Source organism: Dama dama, chromosome X (assembly GCF_033118175.1).
Source record: "Dama dama isolate Ldn47 chromosome X, ASM3311817v1, whole genome shotgun sequence".
In the NCBI taxonomy this organism is placed as follows: domain Eukaryota; kingdom Metazoa; phylum Chordata; class Mammalia; order Artiodactyla; family Cervidae; genus Dama; species Dama dama.
This window is the reverse complement of record NC_083714.1, coordinates 156,649,116-156,673,020: the sequence shown is the minus strand read 5'-3', so window position 1 is coordinate 156,673,020 and position 23,905 is coordinate 156,649,116. Positions and strand designations below refer to the sequence as shown.

At 49.0% G+C, this 23,905-nt stretch overlaps 2 pseudogenes; both read left to right on the top strand.

Annotated features, from left to right (window-relative positions):
* Positions 1-655: 655 nt before the first annotated feature.
* On the top strand, positions 656-12,119 carry LOC133052973 (histone-lysine N-methyltransferase PRDM7-like; annotated as a pseudogene).
* Positions 12,120-13,704: 1,585 nt separating this feature from the next.
* The window catches only part of LOC133052972 (uncharacterized), a 63,713-nt pseudogene continuing 53,512 nt past the window's right edge, over positions 13,705-23,905 (top strand).

The window sequence follows — 23,905 nt, the reverse complement described above, 5'->3', positions numbered from 1 at the left end:
AGAGGAGAGCACTGAGGGAGATGCCGGGAGAACAGAGCGGTTAAGCAGGACACAGTCGGGAAGGAAAGACTTCATCCCGGGTCTCACACAGACCATCCAGTAGCTTCAGGCTACTCCCTGCACAAAAGGTGGAGGAGAAGCCTCAGCTCTAAGGTCTGACTTAGATTAGTAAATCACTGACGAAATCTATTATTTTCCTTAGGACAAAGATGCGTTCAAAGACATCTCCGTATACTTCTGCAAGGAACAATGGGAAGAGATGGGAGAATGGGAAATAATCTGATATAGGAATGTGAAAAGAAACTACGAAGCGCTGATTGCTATAGGTAACAGGAAGTGTGGGTGCCTGAGCCTGGGAAACATGAAGCAGGTCTTCACCCTCAGTGTTCACTTGGCCCGCTCTTAGGTGGCTCCATCTGCTCACAGTTCCCTTTGGTGTGGAGACTAACCTGGAGGAAATGTTTACAGTTTTGCACCAAAGGGAGGTTGACCCTGCAGTGCAGAGCTCACCTCTTGCCTTGTTCTAGACTCCCCCAGCCCATCCCACTGATTCCCTGACGTTGTGACACTTCCCATGGCTTCTGTGCTTTGTTTCTCCTTCTTAGGACAAATGTTTTGCTTCTTTCCAGGGTTCAGAGCCACTCGGCCGGATTTCATGCCTCACCGCAGGCAGGTCATCAAGCCCCAGGTAGATGACACTGAGGATTCTGATGAAGAATGGACACCAAGGCAGCAAGGTGAGAGGCCGGGAGGATTTGGAGGTGTCTTCCTGAAACCAGCCTGGGCTTAGGTCTCAACTACATCTCAGCCATTAGCAAGGAAAACATAATTTTCAGCGTTCTGAAGTGGTTGTGGCCAAATATTTACATAAGCCTGAATGAAGATGAATGTATAGGTTTTCCAGTGTAATTCTCAAAAGTTTTGTGGTTAAAATTTATCATTCTTTTAAAAAAGAATTATCTTGATAAACATTCTTAGTGAAAGGCAGTTAAACAAACCTTAGAAATAAATTCACCAAACAGATTAATACTAATCTCATTGGTTATTGGATTAAATCTTTTCAAAGAGGAAATGATTAACATATTATGTCAAGATACATTATTTATGTATGTATATAAAACAAAACCTGTGATCTTCTTACCCTAAGGTTAAACTAATTCTTTATTTTGATTCTGGGAAAGGGTTGGAGAGAACTATTTCTTCTCCTGATCTTTCCAACATTTCACTGACCAGAGATGGCATCAGGTAAACAAAATGAAGTGCACTTATTATAAAATAGATGTGAGCAGCTCACTTCCTCTTCTGCTGCTCAGTTTAGAAGAGTTAATCTGCCTAGACTGGAGAAAACAATTTAGATAGCTCTATGATTCTCCATCTATGGATTTATGTTCTCCCAGATTTTTAAAAATTATTTATTTAGTTTTGACTGCACTGGGTCTTTGTTGCTTTGAACGGGCTTTGTCTGGTTGTAGTGAGTGTCTTCTCATCGCAGAGCACATGCAGGCTCTGTAGTTTCTGACACACAGACTTAGCTGCCCCACAGAAAGTGGAATCTTTTTAGACCAGCCATCGAACCTGCGTCCTCTGCATTGGCAGGCAGATTCTCATCCACTGTGCACCAGGGAAGTCCCTCTGTTCCCTCAGGTTGTGAAAACTAGGGAAAGGGACATGAAAAGCAAACATTTGGTTGTCTACAAAAGTTTTGACAGAAGGAGAGATTCTTCATAGGGATTACATACACCTCGGTTCACCATACGCCTGCACGTCTTTATTTACCTTATGTGCACGTTAGTGTTAGTGGCCATAGTGCTAATGGCTCAGTCATGTCTGACTCTGCATACCCATAGACTGTAGCCCACCAGGCTTCTCTGTCCATGGGATTCTCTAGGCAAGGATCCTGGAGTGGGTTGCCATCTCCTGCTCCAGGTTATCTTACCAACCCAGGTACTGGGCCTGCATCTGTTACATCTCCTGCATTGCAGGTGGATTTTTTACCACTGAGCCACCGGGGATATATATACACATTGATGTACAACAAATCTGTAGAAATGTTACATCTTGCATAACAGAAGCCCTAACCCACTGAGTAACAATTCTCTAATCCTTCCTCCTCACAACCCTTGGCAACCACGATTTTATTCTCTGTTTCCATGGATGTGATTAATTTAGATACCTCATAGAAGTGGAATCGGGCAATATTTGTCTTTTTTGATTGGATCATTTCACTTAGTATAATATAATCAAGGCCCATCCATGAGGTAGCATAAAACAGAAATCTTTTTTAAGGCTTCATGTGGATATAAGAGCTATAACATATATCTTATATATAATCTTATATATAATATCTTATATACATATATCTTATATATAATCTTTATCTTTTATCCACCAATGAACATTTAGGTTGCTTACACATCTTGCCCATTGGGAAAAATGTGGCAGTGACCATACATGTGCCCACTATTTATTCAATATCTTGCTTTCAATTCTTTATGGAAATACACTCTTGAGTGGGATTGCTAGATCGTACAGCAGTTCTAACTTTCTGTGGAAACTCCATACTGTTTTCTAGAAAGCTTGCAACATTTTATATTGCCAGCAATAGTGTATAAGGGTTCCAATTTTTCCATATCCTTACTGAACTTGCTATTGTCTTCTTATACATATTACCCATCACAGAAAGTTTCAGTTTGTATTTCCCTACTGATTAGTAATATTGAGCATCTTTTCATATGTTTGTTGGCCATTTGTGTATTTTCTCTGGAGAAATGTCTATTCAATTCCTTCTCTCACTGTTAGTCAGCTCAGACTGCCATAACAAAGCAGACTGCATTCCTCAAACCACAGAAATTTGTTCTCTTACAATGCTGGAACATGGAAATTTGATATCAAGGTGTCATCATGGTCAATCAGGGTCTCTTCCTGGCTTGTAGGTAGCCTTCATACTGGTGTATGCTTATTAACCTCTTATCAGAGGCATATTTTAGAAGTATTTTCTACCACCTATAGGTGGCCTTTTCAACTCTGTTCAGTGTCCTTTGCCGCACAGAGGTTTTAAGATTAATCTCATTTGTCTATTTTTACTTTGTTACTAATACTTGTGCACTTGGTACCATATCTAAGAAATCATTGCTGTTTCAGTGTCGTGAAGCTTCACCCTTGTTTTCTTCTAAGAGTCTTATCGAGTCTTGCATTTAGGTCTTTAACCCATTCTGAATTGATTTTTCTATCTATTTATTTACATCAGATTACTTTCAACAGTATTTTGTAGTTTTCAACATATAAGTCTTTCATCTCCTTAAATTTACTCCTAATTACTTCATTCTTTTCAATGCTATTATAAATAAGATTTTTTGTCCAGTGGCTAAGACTCCACACTCCCAGTGCAGAGAACTTGGGTTCAGTCCCTAGTCAGGGAACTAGATCCCACATGCCACAATAAAGACCTGGCACAAACAAATAAATAAAAATAAATATAATTTTTTTTAAATTTAGCTATTCAGCATAGGTTTAAAAAAATAAAAAATAAATAGGATTGTTTTCTTATTTTCCTTTCTGGAATGGTCATTCTTCATGCATGGAAAGATATCTGAATGTATATTTTGTACCATGCAACTTTCTGTGCAGGATTTTTGTGTGTGTGGATTAAAGATTTTTCTGCACATAAAACCATGGCCCTGTGAACAGACATATTTTACTTCTTTCTTTCCAAATGGAAGCCTTTTGTTTCCAATTCTAACGTAAAGCCCGGGCTAGGAGTTCTAATATTATGGTGAACAGAAATATAGATAACAGGCATCCTTGCCTTTTTTTCTTGATCGTAGAAGTTTTCAGCTTTTCACTGATGACTAGAATGTTAGAGGTAGACTTTCAATTTGTAACCTTTATTATATTGCAGTCACTTCCTCGTATTTCTACATTGATGAGTACTTTTGTCATGAAAGGCTACTAAATTTATTAGATACTTTATGAACATCAGATGAGGCACAGATGAAGTTTCTTTTTTTTTCTTTTATTTTAAGAAAATTATGTAATGCTCCCAGTGAAAGCACAGAAGTTGATGATACAGAAATCATCTTCCATTCCTCCTTTGGTAATCATTGTCTTTGTCACTCTCTGGCTTAGAATTATGTGTCTTTAACTAGAATACCCAGTGTTTTGAAACATTTCCATACCAAAACGCTTATTCTCATCATTCTTTAGGTAAACCTTCTCCGATGCCCTTCAGAGTGGAGCACAGTAAACACCAGAAGGTGAGTATTTCCCAAATACTGTTGTCAAAATATCCTCCTCATGGATCCAGTCACAGGTGAGAATAGGAGAAATCACAGAGGTCCTGGAGACAGCTGCCTTCCTGTCCTGCATCTTTAGCACACTGTCTGATACCATCACCACTTTTACAGTCAGTAAGAACAACAACAGTAGGAGGCAGTTCTGTTGTTACATTATTTTCATAATATTTCAGCCTTTAAGCATTTTATGTGAATAAACTTACTTAAACCTTAAAACAATCCTACCCTATAAGTAGGTATATAGCTATCACCATTAGAGATAACAAAACTGAGGCAAAAAAAAAAAAAAAATTGATTATATGGCCAAGATCACAGTATCACTGGTAGTGCAATCTAAACCAAAGCAATTTTTCTAAACTCCTCACAAAATGATTAAACTTCCATGGTTATATGAAGGTTTATATCACTCATCAGAGAGATGTTTTCAACCTCAGTTTTTTTGTGCTGTGCTAGGGAGGGATATGCTAAGACATCTGACTAAGGGAAGATTAAGGACATGCTGGGCAGTTTGTAGAGTGGACAGTCCAAGATGAAGATGCTAAGGACATACTGGGCAGTATGTAGAGTGGACAGTCCAAGATGAAGAAGGAGACAGGATCCCTACCTCAGAGCCTCCCACTCCAATAATATGAAGCAACTCGCAACCCTGAGAAGCCTCAGGTTTATGACTGAAAAGCAACAAATAAGAAAATAACAGAAGGACATCACATAGATTACCTGCTTTTGAGTAGAAAATCATCATCTGGGCATCATGTCAAATGCTCATTCCTGTAGGAGGGAGTAACAGCTAATCCTCTAAGCTCTAATATGCAACTCTCCTGTTTGGGATCATTTGTTTAGCCTGCCCCTGTGTTGTGAGCTTTGGGAGCCTAGCCCACAATCATTAATTCTCAGAAGTCCAGGCCCAGCTCAAAGCCCCTGAGGGCCCCCTGAATGTTTTGTGAATGAGTGACTCCACATTTAAGCATTCATCTAGGAGTAGAAAGGTCAAGGATGCTAAAGATAACATCTGTCAGCTACACTTGAAATATACTGGCAGTTTAGGGAATAAATTGATACCAGGGATGTACACTCACGTTCTTACTGTATTAAATAGATCACTCAATAATTTGTTGAAGGTTATTAAATTTCATGTCCACTACAATATTAGAAATTAGCCTGTATACCAATTAATGGATCAGGAAACTGAGTAGAACCAGCTAGTCATACAGCCTTGTTCAAGGAGAACTGATGAGACCAGCTACTTTAATTCCAATCATTGTCTCTAGGATATGGCAACCTGCAACTTTCATCTCTTTTCCTTTATTGTCTAAATGTGTTTCTGCCGATCGTCTTTTCTCCTCTTAATCTCACTGCTTTGTCACTTTATTTTCCACATGTGGTTTTTCCCCTCTGTAATTTTCCATACTTCCTCATCCATCAAAGGGCCACAAATTAATAGAAACCCCCCCGGATCTCTCTTTGAGCCCTTACCTTCTTCTTTCCCTGACGTCCAGCTATTCTCCCTGCTTGCTGTCACTTTTAGGCAGAAAGTTGAAGGGTAAAAACTTTAAGATATGAATTCTAGTTTTGATTCACTATCCACCTAGGTCCTTTTTTTACACTCCAGTGTTCAACCCCCGCCCCCCCCCCCCCACCAAAAAAAAAAAAAGTATTTCCAAGAATTGTCAAAGTATTAACTAAAGTCATGCATGTCAAAACACTTCGTAAAATCCTAAACTAAAGAAGTGCATGTTGTCTTTTACTCACATGGAAGAGAATATCCAGGGCACCATTAAGTAAGGAATCTAGTTTGAAGGAAGTGCCAGGAGCAGCAAAATCACTGAAGACAAGTGGCTCCAAGCAGGCTCAAAAACTAGTGTCCCATCACAGAAAAGCAAGGACCCCTGGACAGCACCCCAGACAAAAAGTTGGTAAGACAAAATTGGGGAGTTCCTCTAATTAGTTCCTCTAATTCCTGTAGAAAAACTAATAAGTATGGCCTAGGTGTGTGGCATGGAGTTTGGGTAGGTTGGGGTTTAAGCTGGACTGATCTGAGACATGAAGTTAGCCCTGGGGCCTTGGGAAAATCTTATACATTGTCTGAGGTCCTGATTGCTATCTATAAAGTGAGGATAAGGATACATAACTCATACGGTGCTTGAAAGTCTTACATTAAATGCAAAAGTCTGACACCTACAAGTAGTTCAATAAATCCAGCTGTGATAATGGGAACCATGCTTTGTTAGTGTTTATGCCCAGACCTCTGCTCATGTGCCCTTACATGTCATGTGCCCTTAAGATATATTTTCTGAGCAGATGTGTCAGTGAACTATTTCCTAAGTAAGAAGATTTGGGGTTAAACCTACTAATGGGAAGTGCTGGATGCTATCACTGAACTGGGCACCTGTGGTCAGTGGAGCCTCAGTCTCCTGAACCTGAAGTTAAAGGGAGAAGAAACAAAATATAGAGAAAAGACTTCCTGGGGGTGAAGTGGTTAAGGCTCCACGCTTCCACTGCAGGAGGGGTGGGTTCCATTCCTGGTCAGGGAAATAAGATCCCACAAGCCATGCTGTGTGGTCAAGAAATAAATAATGGAACAGTGAAAATAAAATTACAAAAGCAAAAGTTTGAAAAATACATGTAAGAAAGTTTTAACAAAGTGTATAGATGGACAGGTAGGAGAATTCACACTTTCTGATAAAACAGGGACTAACTCTCCAGACCCCACCAGCCTTGCTTAGCTTCTGTTCTCCATCTTAGAACTCAGAAGAAAGGAGACTGGAGTGAAGAGGTACAGTCTACAAGAAAGAAAGGGACACGTGTACCAAGAGGTCAGGGAGCCGCAGGATGACGTCTTCCTCTGTGAGTGACCCCGCTGGCCTGCTCACGGAGAAGGGGCTACGAGGCCTTGGTCCACTAACCTCACCTCACCATTTGGTGCCCGGCCATCCCCTTCCTCTGACTTAGGGTGCAGGACCGAGGCCAAATTCCATGAATGCCCCAGTTCTTTCTGAAGGTCATTACGACCAGCAACATCACTATACCTCCTCTCATCCCTGTTCTCACCTCCAGATTGTGAGAACTGTCAGAACTTCTTCCTCGACAGCTGTGCTGTCCATGGGCCCCCAACCTTTGTAAAGGACTGTGCAGTGGAAAAGGGGCATGCCAATCGCTCAGCCCTCACGCTGCCCCCTGGGTTAAGCATCAGGCTGTCGGGCATCCCTGACGCTGGGCTTGGAGTGTGGAACGAGGCGTCCGATCTGCTGCTGGGCCTGCACTTTGGCCCCTATGAGGGCCAGATCACAGAAGATGAAGAGGCGGCCAACAGTTGATACGCCTGGCTGGTGAGAAGCACCCGTTTCCCTGTCCTCTGGGGTCTAATGGCTTGTATGTGGTGGGGGGTACTTCATGTCTACATGTGAGGACACAGATGGTGATAACAAGGTTGGCAGTGACACAGTCAGACCTCTGTACTGTGTGCCCTGGGCGTGAACACAGGACTTCCATTTAAAGGTAAGAGGAGAGGTGGGACCACAGTGTAGAGACACTCAGGACCTCTATCTAAAGGTCAGAGGAGAGGTGGGAACACAGTGTACAGACAGTCAGGACCTCAAACTAAAGGTCAGAAGAGAGGTGGGACCAGTGTACGGACACAGGACCTTCATCTAAAGGTCAGAGGAGAGGTGGGACCACAGTGTACAGACACTCAGGACCTCTATCTAAAGATCAGAGGAAGATGGGACCACAGTGTACAGACACTCAGGACCTCTATCTAAAGGTCAGAGGAGAGGTGGGAACACAGTGTACAGACACAGAGGACTTCCATCTAAAGGTCAGATAAAGGTGGGACCACAGTGTACAGAAACACAGGACCTCTATCTAAAGGTCAGAGGAGAGGTGGGACCACCGTGTACAGACACTCAGGACCTCTATCTAAAGGTCAGAGGAGAGGTGGGAACACAGTGTACAGATATTCAGGACCTCTATCTAAAGGTCAGAGGAGAGGTGGGACCACAGTGTACAGACACTCAGGACCTCCATCTAAAGGTCAGAGGAGAGGTGGGAACACAGTGTACAGATATTCAGGACCTCTATTTAAGGATCAGAGGAGAGGTGGGGCCACAGTGTAGAGACACTCAGGACCTCAATCTAAAGGTCAGAGGAGAGGTGGGACTACAGTGTACAGAGACTCAGGACCTCTATCTAAAGGTCAGAGGAGAGGTGGGACCACAGTGCACAGACACTCAGGACCTCTATTTAAGGATCAGAGGAGAGGTGGGGCCACAGTGTACAGACACTCAGGATCTCTATCTAAAGGTCAGAGGAGTGGTGGGAACACCGTGGTACACACTGATAGGACTTCTATCTAAAGGTCAGAGGAGAGGTGGGAACACAGTGTAGAGATACATAGAAGTGACTCCTCCCTTGTGGAGCCCTTGCCTTCAATGAACCAAGAGACTCAGACTCGGAATGATGAGTAAGGGGCTTACCGTGTGGTCCAACTGGCAGTTGAATCCATGCAGGCTGAAAAGCACCAATGACTACAGAGGGAAATAGCTCTTCTATTGCTTCCTACCAAAAAACAAATAGAAGAAAGAGGGAAGCTTAACCCCTTCTCTGACACTCAGATCACCAAAGGGAGGAACTGCTACGAGTATGTGGATGGAAAGGACACGTCTTGGGCCAACTGGATGAGGTGAGTGCAGTGAGTTTGCAGTGTGTAGACATAGAGACTCCCTTCATGCCACGCCCATTTCCTTCTCAACCCGGCTCCCTCAGCAGCTTTCACATCTTCCTTCCTCTTTTCCCTCCATATCATGCTCTTTCATTTCAAAAGACACTAGAAAGAAGGAAATAAAAATATGGCCTGTGTTGTCAGGATAGACGTCTATATGCTCAACAAAACTGGTGGACTTGAAAACAACTTGAGGAGTCTAGATTCACCAGGGACACTTTAACTCAATTATTGGACACTTACCACACACTTTATGTTTCAGTTTAGACATTGAACGTTGTTACTGAAACAGATAACACAACCCATGTTCTTTTGGAGAACATACTGCAAACAGACATTAGCCAATTGATTTTAAGAACAGTAATCTTAGTTTTTTTTCTATCTTTGAGTAACTACACAGCGCCAGGATAACCTAATACAGGAGACCTTGACTCTATGTGGGCAACAACCTCCTCAGGCTTGGTTCCAGTGAGAAGTGGGCCCTGAGGTCTCAGAAGGAATGGCAGGCAGGATGGCCCGAGGCGGGGCCATTCTCTGAGGACCTCCATTTCATCAGGGCAGGCAGACAGTGAACAAACGATTAGTGTTCCGTGTCTCAAGCTATATCAGAGCTCTCTCCAAGTTTCCGTGGGAGGGGGTGGGCAAGCAAATAGGACCCTGGATACACGTGGGGAGATGGGAGAAAGCCTCGGGAGAGAAGGTAGGCTGGGCTGAGTGCTGAGGGCTGTGTGTTAGCCAAGGAGCACCAAGTCCTGTTGATGGAAGAGAACTTAGTTCAGAGTTTAGAGGAGCTGGAGGTCACCAGCCTCAAGGACAGTCCAGGTGGATTTGAGTCTGGAACTGGGCTCTGGAAAAATGGCTAATTAGGTAAGGAGAGAAAAGCATGGGAATTCACATGGCCTGGTCGAAGGTGTGAACAGAAGGTCCACATGAGGGGCAGCCTCAGAGGCGGAAGGCAAGGAGCTGGGCATGGTCGGAGAGTGGAGGGCACTCATCACTGAGATTTCTTTCCCCTTCCTGGCCTCACCCCCAGGTATGTGAACTGTGCCTGGGATGACGAGGAGCAGAACCTGGTGGCCTTCCAGGATCACGGGCAGATCGTCTACGGAACCTGCCAGGTGGTCAGGCCGGGCTGTGAGCTGCTGGTCTGGTATGGGGACGAGTATGGTCAGGACCTTGGCATCAAGCGGAACAGCAGGGGGAAGCGTGAGCTTGTGACCAGGAGAGGTGAGTGTCACCCCTCTTCCAGCACCGACCCCATTGTGGAAGCCTCCGTGGTCCGATTTCAAAGCAGAGTACAATCTAGCCCAAAGTCCGTAGAGTTGTAATTAAAATGCCTCAGAATTTTATTCTTTTCATATGATTGTTAGGAAATATTTTTATATTAAAAATGCTAGTTCTAATTTTTAATATTTCATGCAAAAAAATGGGTAACATCACCTTCTGCTGAAAGGCTGAGAAGCAAAAAGCAACATTTCTTGCACCTACCAGCTCTCTGCCCTTTACCTGTTTCTTCCTCATTTTGTCCCATTTCGAAGTGACACATGTACAGTGATGTGCATTCAGTTACTGTTCCAGTTTGTTGTCATGTGAATTCATGCTCTGTGCCAGACGGGGCTCCACGCACCGAAACAGACAGAACCACTGCCCTGGGGCAGCAGGGGCTTCACACCAGACAGGGGCTGGTGCTCTGAGGAAAACCAGCGTAGGGAACGTGCCTCGGGGCAGCGTGAGCAAAGGGTGTTGTGTGGTGCAGGACGGTGCGGCGGGGTCTGTGCAGAGATAACACCCGTGTGGAAGGATTCCAGACAGGGGAGCAGCCAGTGCCGCAGCCCCAGGGCCAGGAAGAGAGACCATGCAAGGGGTCGCGGGAAGAAGCACAGAGGGCGAGGAAGGAGGCTGGATGGGACACGGAAGCCTCAGGGTCTGTGTCCACGTGCAGGCCCCAGGGGTCCTCCTGGGTAACACAGAACAACAGCGCGGCTTTCTGCTGCAAGCGGCATGTTCTCTGTGCTAAGACGATGCTTTGGTTCATTTTGGGGTTGAGACATCAGCGGGGAGCCCCCTCAGAGGTCAGTTCATTGCCAGACATGAGGGGAGAGTGGGCTGTCTGAAGATGCTTTCGTGTGAGGATGTGAAGAGTCTGACTGGAGATGTATTTTTAAATTGGTCTTCCTAGTGAACGTTAAATGGACTAAGACTGAATGTAATAAATGAGGTATGAGTACTGGTGAGGTTTGAGAAAGGATATGCCTTTATTTTATGATCTCTGGGAAACTGAGAGAGGAGCAATTTGTGAACCTGTTTGGTCAGCAGGCACCAGAGACCTGTAGTCAGTGAGACCTGGGCCGCTCGGTCTCATCCAGTCTCAAACCCACTTCCTGCAGAGATCGGCACAAAGGCTGCTCTTTGAACAAGGAGCCACAAAGTCACATTTACCCACACCTGCTGTAACCACCCCCTGTGCTGCCTCCAATTTGCAGAGAACTCCAGGTCAGGCGCCCCTAACTTAATAGATCCTTTCTACTCACAGGGAGCCACTCAGGAGATTTCACCTAAGTCATCAAGTCTTATCCCTCAGTAGGGTAAATACCTGTGGCCACTGTGACGTGACTTTTCAGACACTTACACGCAGGGAAATTCCCTACAGATCCACCTCTATCAGGAGAGATGCTGCCTCTGATACTGCTGGAAGGTCCCTATCTGGGTGATATGTAGAAAAGGCCCCTGACACAAGCTTCCTGGATTTCTGTAGATGTAGAGAATAAGAGTGGAGTGGAAACGTGGACTATAAAGACACACTCGATGGGAGACAAGTCATGCACTGTCAACCCTTAGATGATTAATGGGGAGGGCCTGACCATAGCAAACCAGCTACCTGACCAAAAGCTTCCTCTTTCAGCAGAGCCAAAGCCCAAGATCCACCCATGTGCCTCCTGCTCTCTGGCCTTCTCTAGTCAGAAATTCCTCAGCCAACACACCCAACGCAGTCACCCCTCTCAGCCCCGCCTGAGACCATCTGAAAGAGACCTCCTCCAACCCGAGGATCCCTGCCCAGGCAATCAAAATCAGCAATATGCAGACCCACACATCCCGAGCGACAAACCTGAGGGTCAGGAGGTCGAGGAGAGGCCCCAACAATTGCTGGAAAGCATAAAGCTGAAGAGGATATCAAGGGCCTCTTCCTACTCAACCGGAGGACAAATGGGGGGTTCTGGGGTGCATGAGAGAATGAAAGACGAGCCCAGCACAAGCCAGAAACTGAATCCAGAGGACACAGGCACATTGCTCACGGGGGCAGGGGTCTCTGGGATTATGAGGTTCCCTTACGGAGAGTGTGGGCAAGGCTCCAAGGACAGGTCAAGTGTCAGCACACACGAGAGGACACACACAGGGGAGAAGGCCTACGTTTGTGGGCAGTGTGGACGAAGCTTCCATCAGAAGTCCCATCTCATCAGACACCAGAGGACACACACAGGGGAGAAACCCTATGTTTGCGGGGAGTGTGGGCGAAGCTTCAGTCAGAAGTCCCATCTCATCAGACATCAGAGCACACACACAGGGGAGAAGCCCTATTTTTGCAGGGAGTGTGGTCGAAGCTTCAGCCGGAAGTCTGCCCTCATCAGACACCAGAGGACACACACAGGGGAGAAGCCCTATGTTTGCAGGGAGTGTGAGCGAAGCTTCAGTCGGAAGTCCGTCCTCGTCACCCACCAGAGGACACACACAGGGGAGAAGCCCGATGTTTGCAGGGAGTATGGGTGAAGCTTCAGTGATAAGTCAACTCTCATCACCCACCAGAGGACACACACAGGGCAGAAGCCCTATGTTTGCGGGGAGTGTGGGCGAAGCTTCAGTTGGAAGTCTGTACTCATCAGACACCGGAGGACACACACAGCGGAGCAGCCCTATGCTTGTAAGGAGTGTGAGTGAGTCATGACAAACAAACCACACCTTAGCCACAGGAGGATTACAGCAGCCACCCCAAGCTTCAACTCTAAGGGGGCCTCCAAAGAGGTCTGAGACCCGTTACTCTCCACAAGAGTAAGAGAAGAGACTTCCCATGTGGTCCAGTTGCCAAGACTCCAATGCAGAGACCCTCGTTCAATACGTGATTGGGGAACTAGCTCCCACAGGCTGCAACTAAGACACAGAACAGCCGAATAAGTAAATATATGACAAATATTTTAAAGAAAGAGTGTGATAACCACATAATTACTTGTTAAATAGACCTTCCACTTTCGTGACAGGAGAGGAGATAGATAAACAGCAGAAGGTTCCTTAAGTGTTCTGGAGATGTTCATGCCAATTGCCTTCGTGGTTTTTTAGTACTGCTGTTCTAATAAATTTTGTCTTCAAACAAATCTGAAGCCCAGACTATGTACTCATGCCCCCCTTATCACTGACCGCAGTGGAGTCCAGTCATAGCTGATCCCCTGGGAAGGCATCATTCTGTAGCCAAGTCAGTTAGGTCACTGGACAGTCAGTTCCTGTGTCCAGGGAGAGGAATGAAGGGTTTGAGACAGACTCACCAGGAAAGGGGTTCCCTGGCCTCCTGGGAAGTGCCCCCTCTCCTCCTTATAGACCTCGACTCTCCTTTGCCCTCTGCTGGTAGCCCTCTGGTTCCCTCTGACTTCTGTAGCTACAAAGGTGAAGTCCACGTGCACGTGTGTGTGTGCGCGCGCCTGGCTCATCATGGGCCGTCTGGTCTCTGCTGCTCCATCAGGGTCATCACAGCATCTGGACTCCAGAGTCGACCACAGGGGTCCAGTTCTCAGCCTTGCCGTCAGCAGCTGTGTGAGCTGGGACAAGATGCTCAACCTCTCTGTATCTCTGTTCTCTCTATTCTCTCTCTATTCATCTGTGATACGAGGTCGGAGCACCAGCATTTTGATCTGATGCGGAAGCACGGCAGAATCTGGCAGAGGCTGGCTGAGAACGCAAGCCACACCTTTGCTGTTCTTTGTGTTTTTTCTTTAATCTTTTTTATTTTTTAATAGAAGGATAATTGCTTTACAGAATTTTGTTTTCTGCATGTCCTCCAGCCCCCACAACTTCCAGGTCTTCAGAGCTATACGAGGAAGTGGCTATTTAGGCACTGAGCTGCCCTGATGAGGGGGTGTGAGGTCAGGGATGCAAAGGGAGGGTGACCTCTCTTCCCACCCTTGCCGTTCCTGCTGAGCTGGGCAGCCCCAGGGCCCCTCCACAGACTGGCAGTGCCCACAGTTGTCCCCCTGCAGAGAACAGAGCCTGGAGCCACGTTTGCAGGAAATCCCTGTCCGCCCCAATCCCACCCCTACACGGAGGGTCCTTGAAGCCCACACTGCATCTTCTCTCTGCATGGGCCTCGTACCTGTGACCGTGCGCTCTGGGCAACGCTGTCACGACCTTGAAATGGTTAACCATGGAATAGTTCGTCCTTATACTTCCCTGTCATGAGTGAAGTCTGATGGGCCCCGGGGTGCGCTGTGAGCCGAGCAGATGCACACACATCACGGGTCCCGGGGTGACCGGGCTGCACGAGGGGACAAGGTGGACACAAAGCCCCCCCACCCTGGGTGAGTGAGGGTGGGGACAGCACCAGGAAGCCACGCTTGCTCAGACATGGAACTGAGCTCCAACACAGAGTAGGGGCAATGGGGTTCTTAAGGTCGACCACAGCCTCCCCTCTGTGAATGACGTCTGCCCTGGCCTGATCCTTCCAGAAGGGGTTCAAGAGGCTGAAGTCCGCCCGGCCACCAGAAGACACCAAGGGGAGAGTGGGCCACGGGGCGGGGGACGGAGGGTGAGAAGTCCAGGACTCGGGGAAACGGCCCTCAGTCCCCTCCGTGTGCCAGGCTTGTGAAGCGTCTCTACATGAACCGCGTCAGTAATAACCACCGACTATTATTTTCTGGTTTCTATGCTTTCTTAAAGGAACGTGTTTGTCTGTGGCTTGGAATTCCTACAGGAAGGGAAGCCACGTAAACTCCCCATGGTGTGTGGCTTCAGGCCGGGGTCACGGGAGGGAGAGTTAGGGGTACTGTAGGCAGAGGGACTTCAACTGAAAAGCGGTGGGGACCCAGAAACCTGCAGGGGCTTCTCAGCTGCACCTCCCACCAGAGCTGGGCCTGGAATCCCCTGGAACCCTGAGCAGGTCAAACCTTCTCCCTCTCCTCCCCTCCGCTCCACTCCCCTCAAAAAGCTGACTCCTGGGGCCAGCCCACCATATCCCCAAATCCCCCATCACCCACAGCCCCACACAGGCCCTCCCTCACAGAAGTGGGATGACCTGGGTGGTGGCACAGATGGTGTGTGACCCCAGCGCTGGGGGTCTCAGCTGACCTTGAGCAAGGAGGCTGGTGCTTTACACAGCCTCCCAGCCCAAGGAGCTCCCAGTAGCCACAAGCCAGGATCTGAATCAGAGCTGGGAGATGGGGCGTGGGGATGAGAGCTCTCTGAGGTCCCATCCTGTCCCCAGGACAGCGGCCAGGCCCCACCTGACACCGTGACTGCCCTGCACGGGCACACAGGACACCAGCAATCACGGGACGGACAGCCAGCTGCCTCCGCTGCATGCTCCACCCTGACCACGGTGGCCCCGTGGCTGTACCAGCCCCGCCGGCGCGCGGCTCTGCTTGTCTGCCGGGGCTCGGGGACCCTGGGTGAGTCAGTGAGGGCAGAGCTCCAGAGGCCAAGCCTGTCTTCAGCCAGCAGACCTGCCCTGCTTACTGGACTCATGAGCCCAGCCAGTATCTGAAGCCAAGATGCCTTTGGGAGAATGACACCACAGATGCTGACCCCAGAGCTCAGACTTCTGAAAACTTACTAAGCTGATTATTTATAGCCTTTTTTAAAAATGGGATGATGGCAGGAAGCGGGGAGGGGAATGACTCCCTCAGCGGTGCTGTGGTTAAGAATCCACCTGCCAATGCAGGAGACTCGGGTTCAATCCCTGATTTGGGAAGACCCCACGTGCCGTGGAGCAACTAAGTCCGTTCACAACTACTGCAGCCCAAGAGCCTAGAGTCTCTGCTACCCAACCAGAGCAGCCGCCACAGGGAGAAGTTCAGTGCAGAAACGAGAGAGCAGCCCTCACGCCCGACAGCCAGAGACAAGCCCGCACAGCAGCGAAGACCCAGCAAGCCAAAAATAAGTAAATAACCTTGCTTTAAGTAGGAGATTGCAGCATTCTCTGCTGATCCAGAGGCTAGGACTCTGAGCTCCCAGCACAGGGGGCCACGTTCAAGCCCTGGTCAGGGCACTATTTCCCACACGCTGCAACTGAAGGCCCTGCATGCCACAGCTAAGACCCAGTGCAGCCAATTAAATGAATACTTAAAAGTAAGAGGCGGTTCATCTGTCACCATAGAAAACGGCAACATTTTAGGAAAAGCAAAAACATAAGATTTTATTTTGCAAGTGCTCATGGTTGATTGCAAAATCTTCTCATAATATGCACCTGTTTAAAAAAGAACAAACTTAGAAAATACAGAAACTAAAACCCACCCATAAATGTGTGGGGAACACCAATTACTCCAGCATTCGGCCACCACACACGGGAACACACGTCCGTGTTTTTCCTCTAGAAAGAAGCTTTCATCCTCCACCCGCCTTCCCACCGGCCTCTGCTCTGCTCACCAAGAAGACTGTGCTTTGGACTCATGACTGGGGGGTTTCTGTTGAACTCAGGGAGGCAGAGGAGCAGGGCTGTGTGGTTGGGGGCACCGTCTGGCCTGCAGCGAGGAGAGAAGCGCGAGTGCTCTGCCTCTGGGCCCAGTAACTCCAGGGGCCTCAGGGAGTCACCTGGGAAGAAGCCTCTCAAACACCTTCCCTGCAGTCTCCACAGTTACAGAACATCCCACGTCTCAGGGTTCAGCAGTGGGTTAACAAGACCTCTCTTGTTGGACAGAAAAGTGTTTCCACAGAGAATCTGCCTGGATCTTGGCCTCGATTGGTACAGACGTAACAGGCAGTACGTTCAGGGCTCAGGGGAGTTAGTTCTGAAGCTCTCTGGGTTTAAGGATACAGCAATTCCTCACCTCCACCCCTTCCATGGTCATGGAGCCTTCTTTTCCAGAGGAAGATGTTTGGCAACATCAGCTACAAAGACACTATAGAGGAGCAAGGCCAAGGCAGGCGGGGCTGGGTGTTCCTGGGGGAGCAGAGGGGCCTGGGACACTCCAAACTGGACCCCTGCCCCACTGGCTTCTCCTCCTTCTCACTGGGCATGCAGCTTTCACCTGCTGGGTGCCCGCCAGTGAGGGGCCCCCAAGACACCAAGCTGGGTTTGGCAATGGGTGAGCTGGATGCCAGGGAACCTGAGACCCTGCAGCAGGTCAGTGCACTGTGGACGAGGGCCAGCCTCACTGACTGGTTAGGCCCTGTGAGTCCAGGGCACCCTCTCTGGACCCCAAGTGGAGGGCTGCTTCCCCTGGTGCCCACCTGGGTCTCAGGAGATGGAAGCGAGACCGGGTTGTCCTTCCCACCTCCTGCCCAGAGAATGGCAAAGGCCAGTTCCGAAAAGACAGAGCAGGGTGGGCAGAGTGAGTCTTGGGTCTCACAGGGTCCCTGTGAAGAGGGGTTCACTGCTCCCTGGAACCTTCTTTGCTGGTTCCCCTTCTGTGTGGTCTTCATACCAAATCTCAAAAGGACAAGGCAGTTCAGGTACCCACAGCATCACGTGCCCAGGTGCTGACAACCCTCCTTATTTATTATGGGCAGGGAGATAGTGTGGCTGGTGTGACGCTCCCCTGGACCAGAGAAGAGACCCCCCAGGCTGTGTCTCTTCTACTCCTGAGACCCAGGAGGGCACTGGGAACAGAGCACCTTCAGCTGGGGTCTGGAGAGGGTGTCCTGAGTGGACAGGTCCTAACTGTTCAGTGTAACTTCAAAGGGTATGGGCAAGAGGGGTACTGAATTCTTTCTAAATATTTCGGACAACCACTGAGTTCCTTCTGGTTTTTGGTTTCAGATCTTTTTATATGGTCCATTTTCAGAGTCTTTATTGAATCTCTTACAATATTGCTTCCATTTTATGTTCTGATTTTTTGACTGCAAGTCATGTGGGATTGTTACCAAGCCCAAGCTCGCTCTGCATGCCTCACAACAGGGCGATAAATCAGAGGTGAGGGGCTGAGCAAGGAATATGACTTTACTTGGAAAGCTGGCAGACTGAGAAGATAGCAGACTAATATCTTGAAGAAACCATCTTGTCAGGGTCTGGATGCCAGTGTCTTTTATAGAACACAGAGCTTGGAGGTGAGGAAATAAAGTAAAAAGGCCATTAATCTGGCAAACATCTCCTGGAATGGCCAGTCTCGGGAGGAGATGTGTTACTTTCTCCCTCCTGTAGCCATCCACAGGTGGACAGGTCCTGGACAGAGGCAGAGGGGCGGGGTTTCCTGAGGCAGGCCTTTATGTATGGACAGCATCCCTATAGAAAACAGAACAACAGGAAGCAAAGGTTAAAGTAAAACATTCAACATGGACACAGATTTTGTTCTTCCCTGTAACAATTCCCCAGAGACAGGGTCCATTCCACAAGCTTATGGGAAAAGGGGTGATGAGTGTTCTTATTGCCCCACTAGTTGCATCTTTTGGGGAGTGCCCACCACTGGTGCCTCTGTTCTGAATGTTCAGATTTGTCTTAGTTGTCCTTTGGAAAGTCTCTACTTCATATGGATAGACATAATAATATTATAATACAGGTGTTGAGAGTTGTTTTATACAGTACAAATCTTCTCGGACTTCAAAACCAGGCGGCAGCATCTAAAGTTAAGGAACTTAGCACTTTTCTATGTGTGGGAAGATGCACCAGCCATCTCACTGAAATCATCCCCTTTGATACACACCTTACCACCTGGGACCAGCATCCTGACTTCTCCTTCCTGAGTTTCCTCAGTGATCACAGTGGGGAGTGGCTGCAGTCTGATGGCTGCTGGAAAGCAGGTATTCTTTTCTTTCCTGAGGTTCCTCAGAGCTCACCATGAGGAGTGGCTTCAGTTTGATAGCTTATAGAGAGTAGGAGGGGGAACCTGGGTCCCCATTGAGATCATCTCAGCAGAGAGATCAAGCATGTCCTGTGACTCCAGACCACCTTCCAAAATTCAGAGCTCAGCGTTCAGCCTGCAGGATCCACATTCGTCAGCTCAGCCACCATGCTCTGCACTTAGTTGCTATTTAGCCCTGAAACCTACACTGCAGGAGGCCCTCTAAATGTGGCGTCCTGTCCAGCAAACTCTCGGTCACACCCTCCAAGCATGACTCAGGCCCAGCTTTGCTGAGAGGGTCTCACTGGGACCCAGGTTCCCCCTTCTGCTCTCCCACATTCCATACCTGAGTGGGGAGAAGCAGGGGCTGGGGGCACAGTGCCTCCAAGCAGGTAGGGCAGACGTTCTCCCATCACCCCTTATGGTCCATCCCTGGGAACACAGTCTACTGTCACTTTTAGCAGCAGAGGACATGTGTCCCCAGAACCAGCCCACTCTCTAGGGGGTGTGAGCTGTGAGCACTAACACAGGAAACCCCGAGTGACCTGCTTAGGCTGGAAGACTAGTTCCTGGGATGTGAGCTGAAGTCTGAAAGTAGCTTCTCATTGGGATTAGCCTTCTCCAGACCTAGCTTGGGGCAGCAAGAGTGCTATAAGTGGCCCCCAGCTGGGGCAGCCACACAGTGCCTCTCAACAGCCCTGTGGAAACTGTGCACCAGAGTGACCAGGAGCCCACATTCACCCTGCAGATGGCTTCTGAGAGGTCAGTGACAGACTAAAGCAACCATGAGCCTGTACTCACAATAGACAGCCTCTGAGAAGTCTGTGACAGACCAGAGTGACCACAATCTTGCATTCATCCAGTGGATGGCATCTGATAGGTCTGTGACAGACCAGAGTGACCCCGAGCCTGCACTCACACAGTGGATGGCCTCTGATAGGTCTGTGATGGACCAGAGTGACCACAAGCATGCATTCACCTAGCAGATGGCTTCTGAGAGGTCTGTGACAGACTAAAGCAACATGAGCCTGTACTCACAGCAGACAGCCTCTGAGAGGTCTGTGACAGACCAGAGTGTCCACAATCGTGCATTCACCCAGCTGACAGCCTCTGAGAGGTCTGTGACAGACCAGAGTGACCACAAGCATGCATTCACCTAGCAGATGGCTTCTGACAGGTCTGTGACAGACCAGAGTGACACAAGCATGAATTCACCCAGTGCACAGATTCTGACAGGTCTGTGACAGATCAGAGTGACCACGAGCCTGCACTCACCCAATGGATGGCTTCTGAGAGGTCTGTAACAGAGCACAGTGACCAAGAGCATGCATTCACACAGCGGATGGCTTCTGAGAGGTTTGTGACAGACCAGAGTGACCACGAGTCTGCACTCACCCAGTGGATGGCCTCTGATAGGTCTGTGACAGAGAAGAGTGACCAAAAGCATGCATTCACCCAGCAGACAGCCTCTGATAGGTCTGTGACAGGTCAGAGTGACCACGAGCCTGCACTCACCCAGCAGATGGCCTCTGATATAGGTCTGTGAGAAACCAGGGTGACCACAAGCAAGAATTCACCCAGAAGATGGCCTCTGATAGGTCTGTGACAGACCAGAGTGACCACGAGCCTACACTCACCCAGCAGATGGCCTCTGAGAGGTCTGTGACAGGCCATAGTGACTATGAGTCTGCACTCACACAGAGAACAGCCTCTGAGAGGTCTGTGACAGACCAGAGTGACCACAAGCCTGCACTCACCCAGCAGATGACATCTGACAGGTCTGTGACAGACCAGAGTGACCACAAGCCTGCACTCACCCAGTGGATGGACTCTGAGAGGCCTGAGACAGGTCAGAGTCACCACAAGCCTGCACTTACCCAGCGGTGAATTCTTGCTTGGAGAATCCTATGGACAGAAGAGCCTGGTGGGCTACAGTCCATGGGGTCACAAAGAATCAGACACAACTGAACACCTGAGCACACACACATGAAACAGAAATGGACTCAAGGACAGAGGGAACAGACTGGCACTCTCCAAGGAGGAGGGGGTGGTGGAGGGCCAGAGTGGGAGGCTGGGGTTAGCAGATGTAGCTTTTGTAAGTAGAATGGTTAAAGAAGGCCCTGCTGCATAGCAGAGAACAATATTCAGTGTCCAATGATAAACTACAAAAGAATATTTTTAAAAAGAATGTATATGTGTGTATAAGTGTATCTCTGAGCTATGAGCAGAAATTAACACATTGTAAACCAGCTATACTTCCAAAAAAAAAAAAAAAAAAAAAAAAACTGAGAAAAAAAATTAAAAAAAAAAAGGAGCAGACCCTAGCCAATTACAATAGACACTCAACCCAGGAGCACCAAGTCCCGAGCAGTCAGAACATGGACCAAGCAGTCAGAAGAGGGGCCGACAGGAGACGGGGTCCCACAGTGGCCCACATGCTAGCTGTGAGCCCTGGGCACCGTAAGCCACAACTGTCGCTGGGGGAAATGAGAACTCTACCCACACGACTCCCCCTCCAGATCTAAACAAAGCGGCTCTGCTTCCCCTGACCCCTTAATTGAAGGGGCCCCGGGACGCCCTGGCTTGGTGCTGGGACCAGGAATGTAGTGGTCAGATCCCAATGCAGGGGAGGTCTGTGAGGGCAGCTCTGGAGCGGGTGGACCAGGATGAGTGCAGCAGCTCTGCCCATTCCTTGAAGGTCGGACAAAACAGAGCCCAGGAGGCCGGAAAGTGTCCTAATGGAGGACAGGCCCAACGTCGGTGCCTCCGCTCTCTAATGCCCAGCTCTTACCCCCTGTGCTGGTCGGTAGACGTTCTGCACACGCCCTGACGGCTCAGCTGCTGAGCCCCAAGGAGAAGGCTTGTGATGGCAGCCATGCCCACAGGCACCAACACCACTGACCTTCTGGCTCCCGGGCCAACATCGAGGTCCAGCTGAGACCAGTGGACACGTTTTCAGCGGTGCTCCAGGGTGGGCCCCATGTCACCAGGAAATGGCAGTGTCATGATGCAGGCCAGCAGGACTCAGCCTGGCGGATTGCTAGACTCAGCGGGCACACACTGACCCATGAACACTCCCGGACTTGGGTCAGGCAGAGACCCGAACAGGCAGACAACTGCAGAGAGCAGAGTCTACGGCACAGACAAGGAGCAACCGTCCCCGGGCAGGGAAGGGACCCCATCTCAGGGGGCGCCCTTGGGATCCCCCAGCTTAAGCATAAAGAGGCTTCAGGCACAGGTGGGAGGAACAGACTTGGAGATGCTTTTATGTCATGCAGGACAGGACACGCAGGTGAGTGAAGGCCAGAGGGGATGTACCATAGAAAACAGAGGGTCTGGGGAACAGACGGGCTTGGGTGGAGCTGAGCCCAAGGGGGCTGGGAGTCCAGACTCAGAAACCCTGTATGTCTCTCTCCCATCTCGGCCTCCTAATCTACTTAACCCCCACTCTGCAGCCTGACGCCGCCTGTCCTGTGCATCTCCACACTCGGACCGTCTACTCATTCACAGATATTTGCTTAGCACCTACCTCTGGCCAGGTCGTGTTCCAGGCACAGGACAGCCGTGAGGAGACAGACAATATCCCCAGTCCTTGGGGAGCAGAAACTCTACCAGAGGCCAGATGCACCGTTCCTGTGACTGAGCCCTAGCCTTGCCCTCCTCAGCCACCGGCCAGCCCTGCTGGAGCTCCGGGCCCAGATGCTTTTCTGTCTGAGCATGCCCCCTCCTCCAAGAAGGCGCCTCTCTGGACTCGCCACCCATCAGCCCCTGCCTCCCCGAGTCCTGTGTCCTTCTCAGCACAGACCACCATCAGAAACGGCCTCCCCACCATGCGTGACCTCAGTGTACCTGGTGATGTCACGTCCTCGATGAAGGAACGTCCCAGCTGCCCTCATGCCCTTTCTGCTGAGTTCCCACCACAGATTCCCATCACGACGGCCTGGAAGGAGTCTCCAGATGGGTGTGGGGCAGGGGCTCAGTGGGGCCCGAGCGGATGGACCCGCTGAGCCGCTCCAGTGGTCAGGGTTGACAGTGATTTCCCAGTAGTGTCTCAGACCGGCCCGCAGGCCGATCAGCTTCCTTCTCCCTGGGACCATGAGGGGGTGAGGCTTTCATCGCTGCTCAGGGTCCTGGCTGCCCAGGAAGGGCTGTCAGTTCCACAGTCCTGAGCACCCTGTAAACTGTTACACGTTTTACCTGTGTGATCTCAACTCTCTCAGGCAGAACGCTCTGGGCTACACACTTGGAACAATCTACTGCAGTGGTTTCAGTTCAGTTCACTCGCTCAGTCGTGTCCGAGTCTTCACGACCCCATGGACTGCAGCACACCAGGCCTCCCTGTCCATCACCGACTCCTGGAGTTTACTCAAACCCATGTCCATTGAGTTAGTGATGTCATCCAACCATCTCATCCTCTGTCGTCCCCTTCTCCTCCCGCCTTCAGTCTTTCCCATCATCAGTCAGACATGACTGAGCAACTGAACTGAACTGATGCGACTGTGAATAAATGCAAGAGGAAGAATTCAAAGTCCTATTCCCTTTGTTTATCATACTGCCTCCTGACTGTGAGCCCTTCTTTCTATGAGACCCTAGACTCCTCCAAGGGGGCCGGCACAGGTCTTGAGGTATGAGCCTGCTGGGTTCCCCACTCTGTCAGCTGAGAATTGGAGCCAGCTTTCTATTTCCTCCAAACTCTGTCTCCATGTCCTTTAATTTAGCTTCAGCGGGCAGAGAAGGCCAAGATTATGGTCAGCAACAATACCACTAACCTGATCACCAGGTTAATCTGAATTAACACCACCACGCACAGCCTACTAATTAGACTCACAAGCCTACTCCTCCTTAATAAATGATAACAGCCTCAATTTCTCACTAGTTTTCTCCCGCTCCCTATGGACACCACCACTGATTTTAACTACATGATT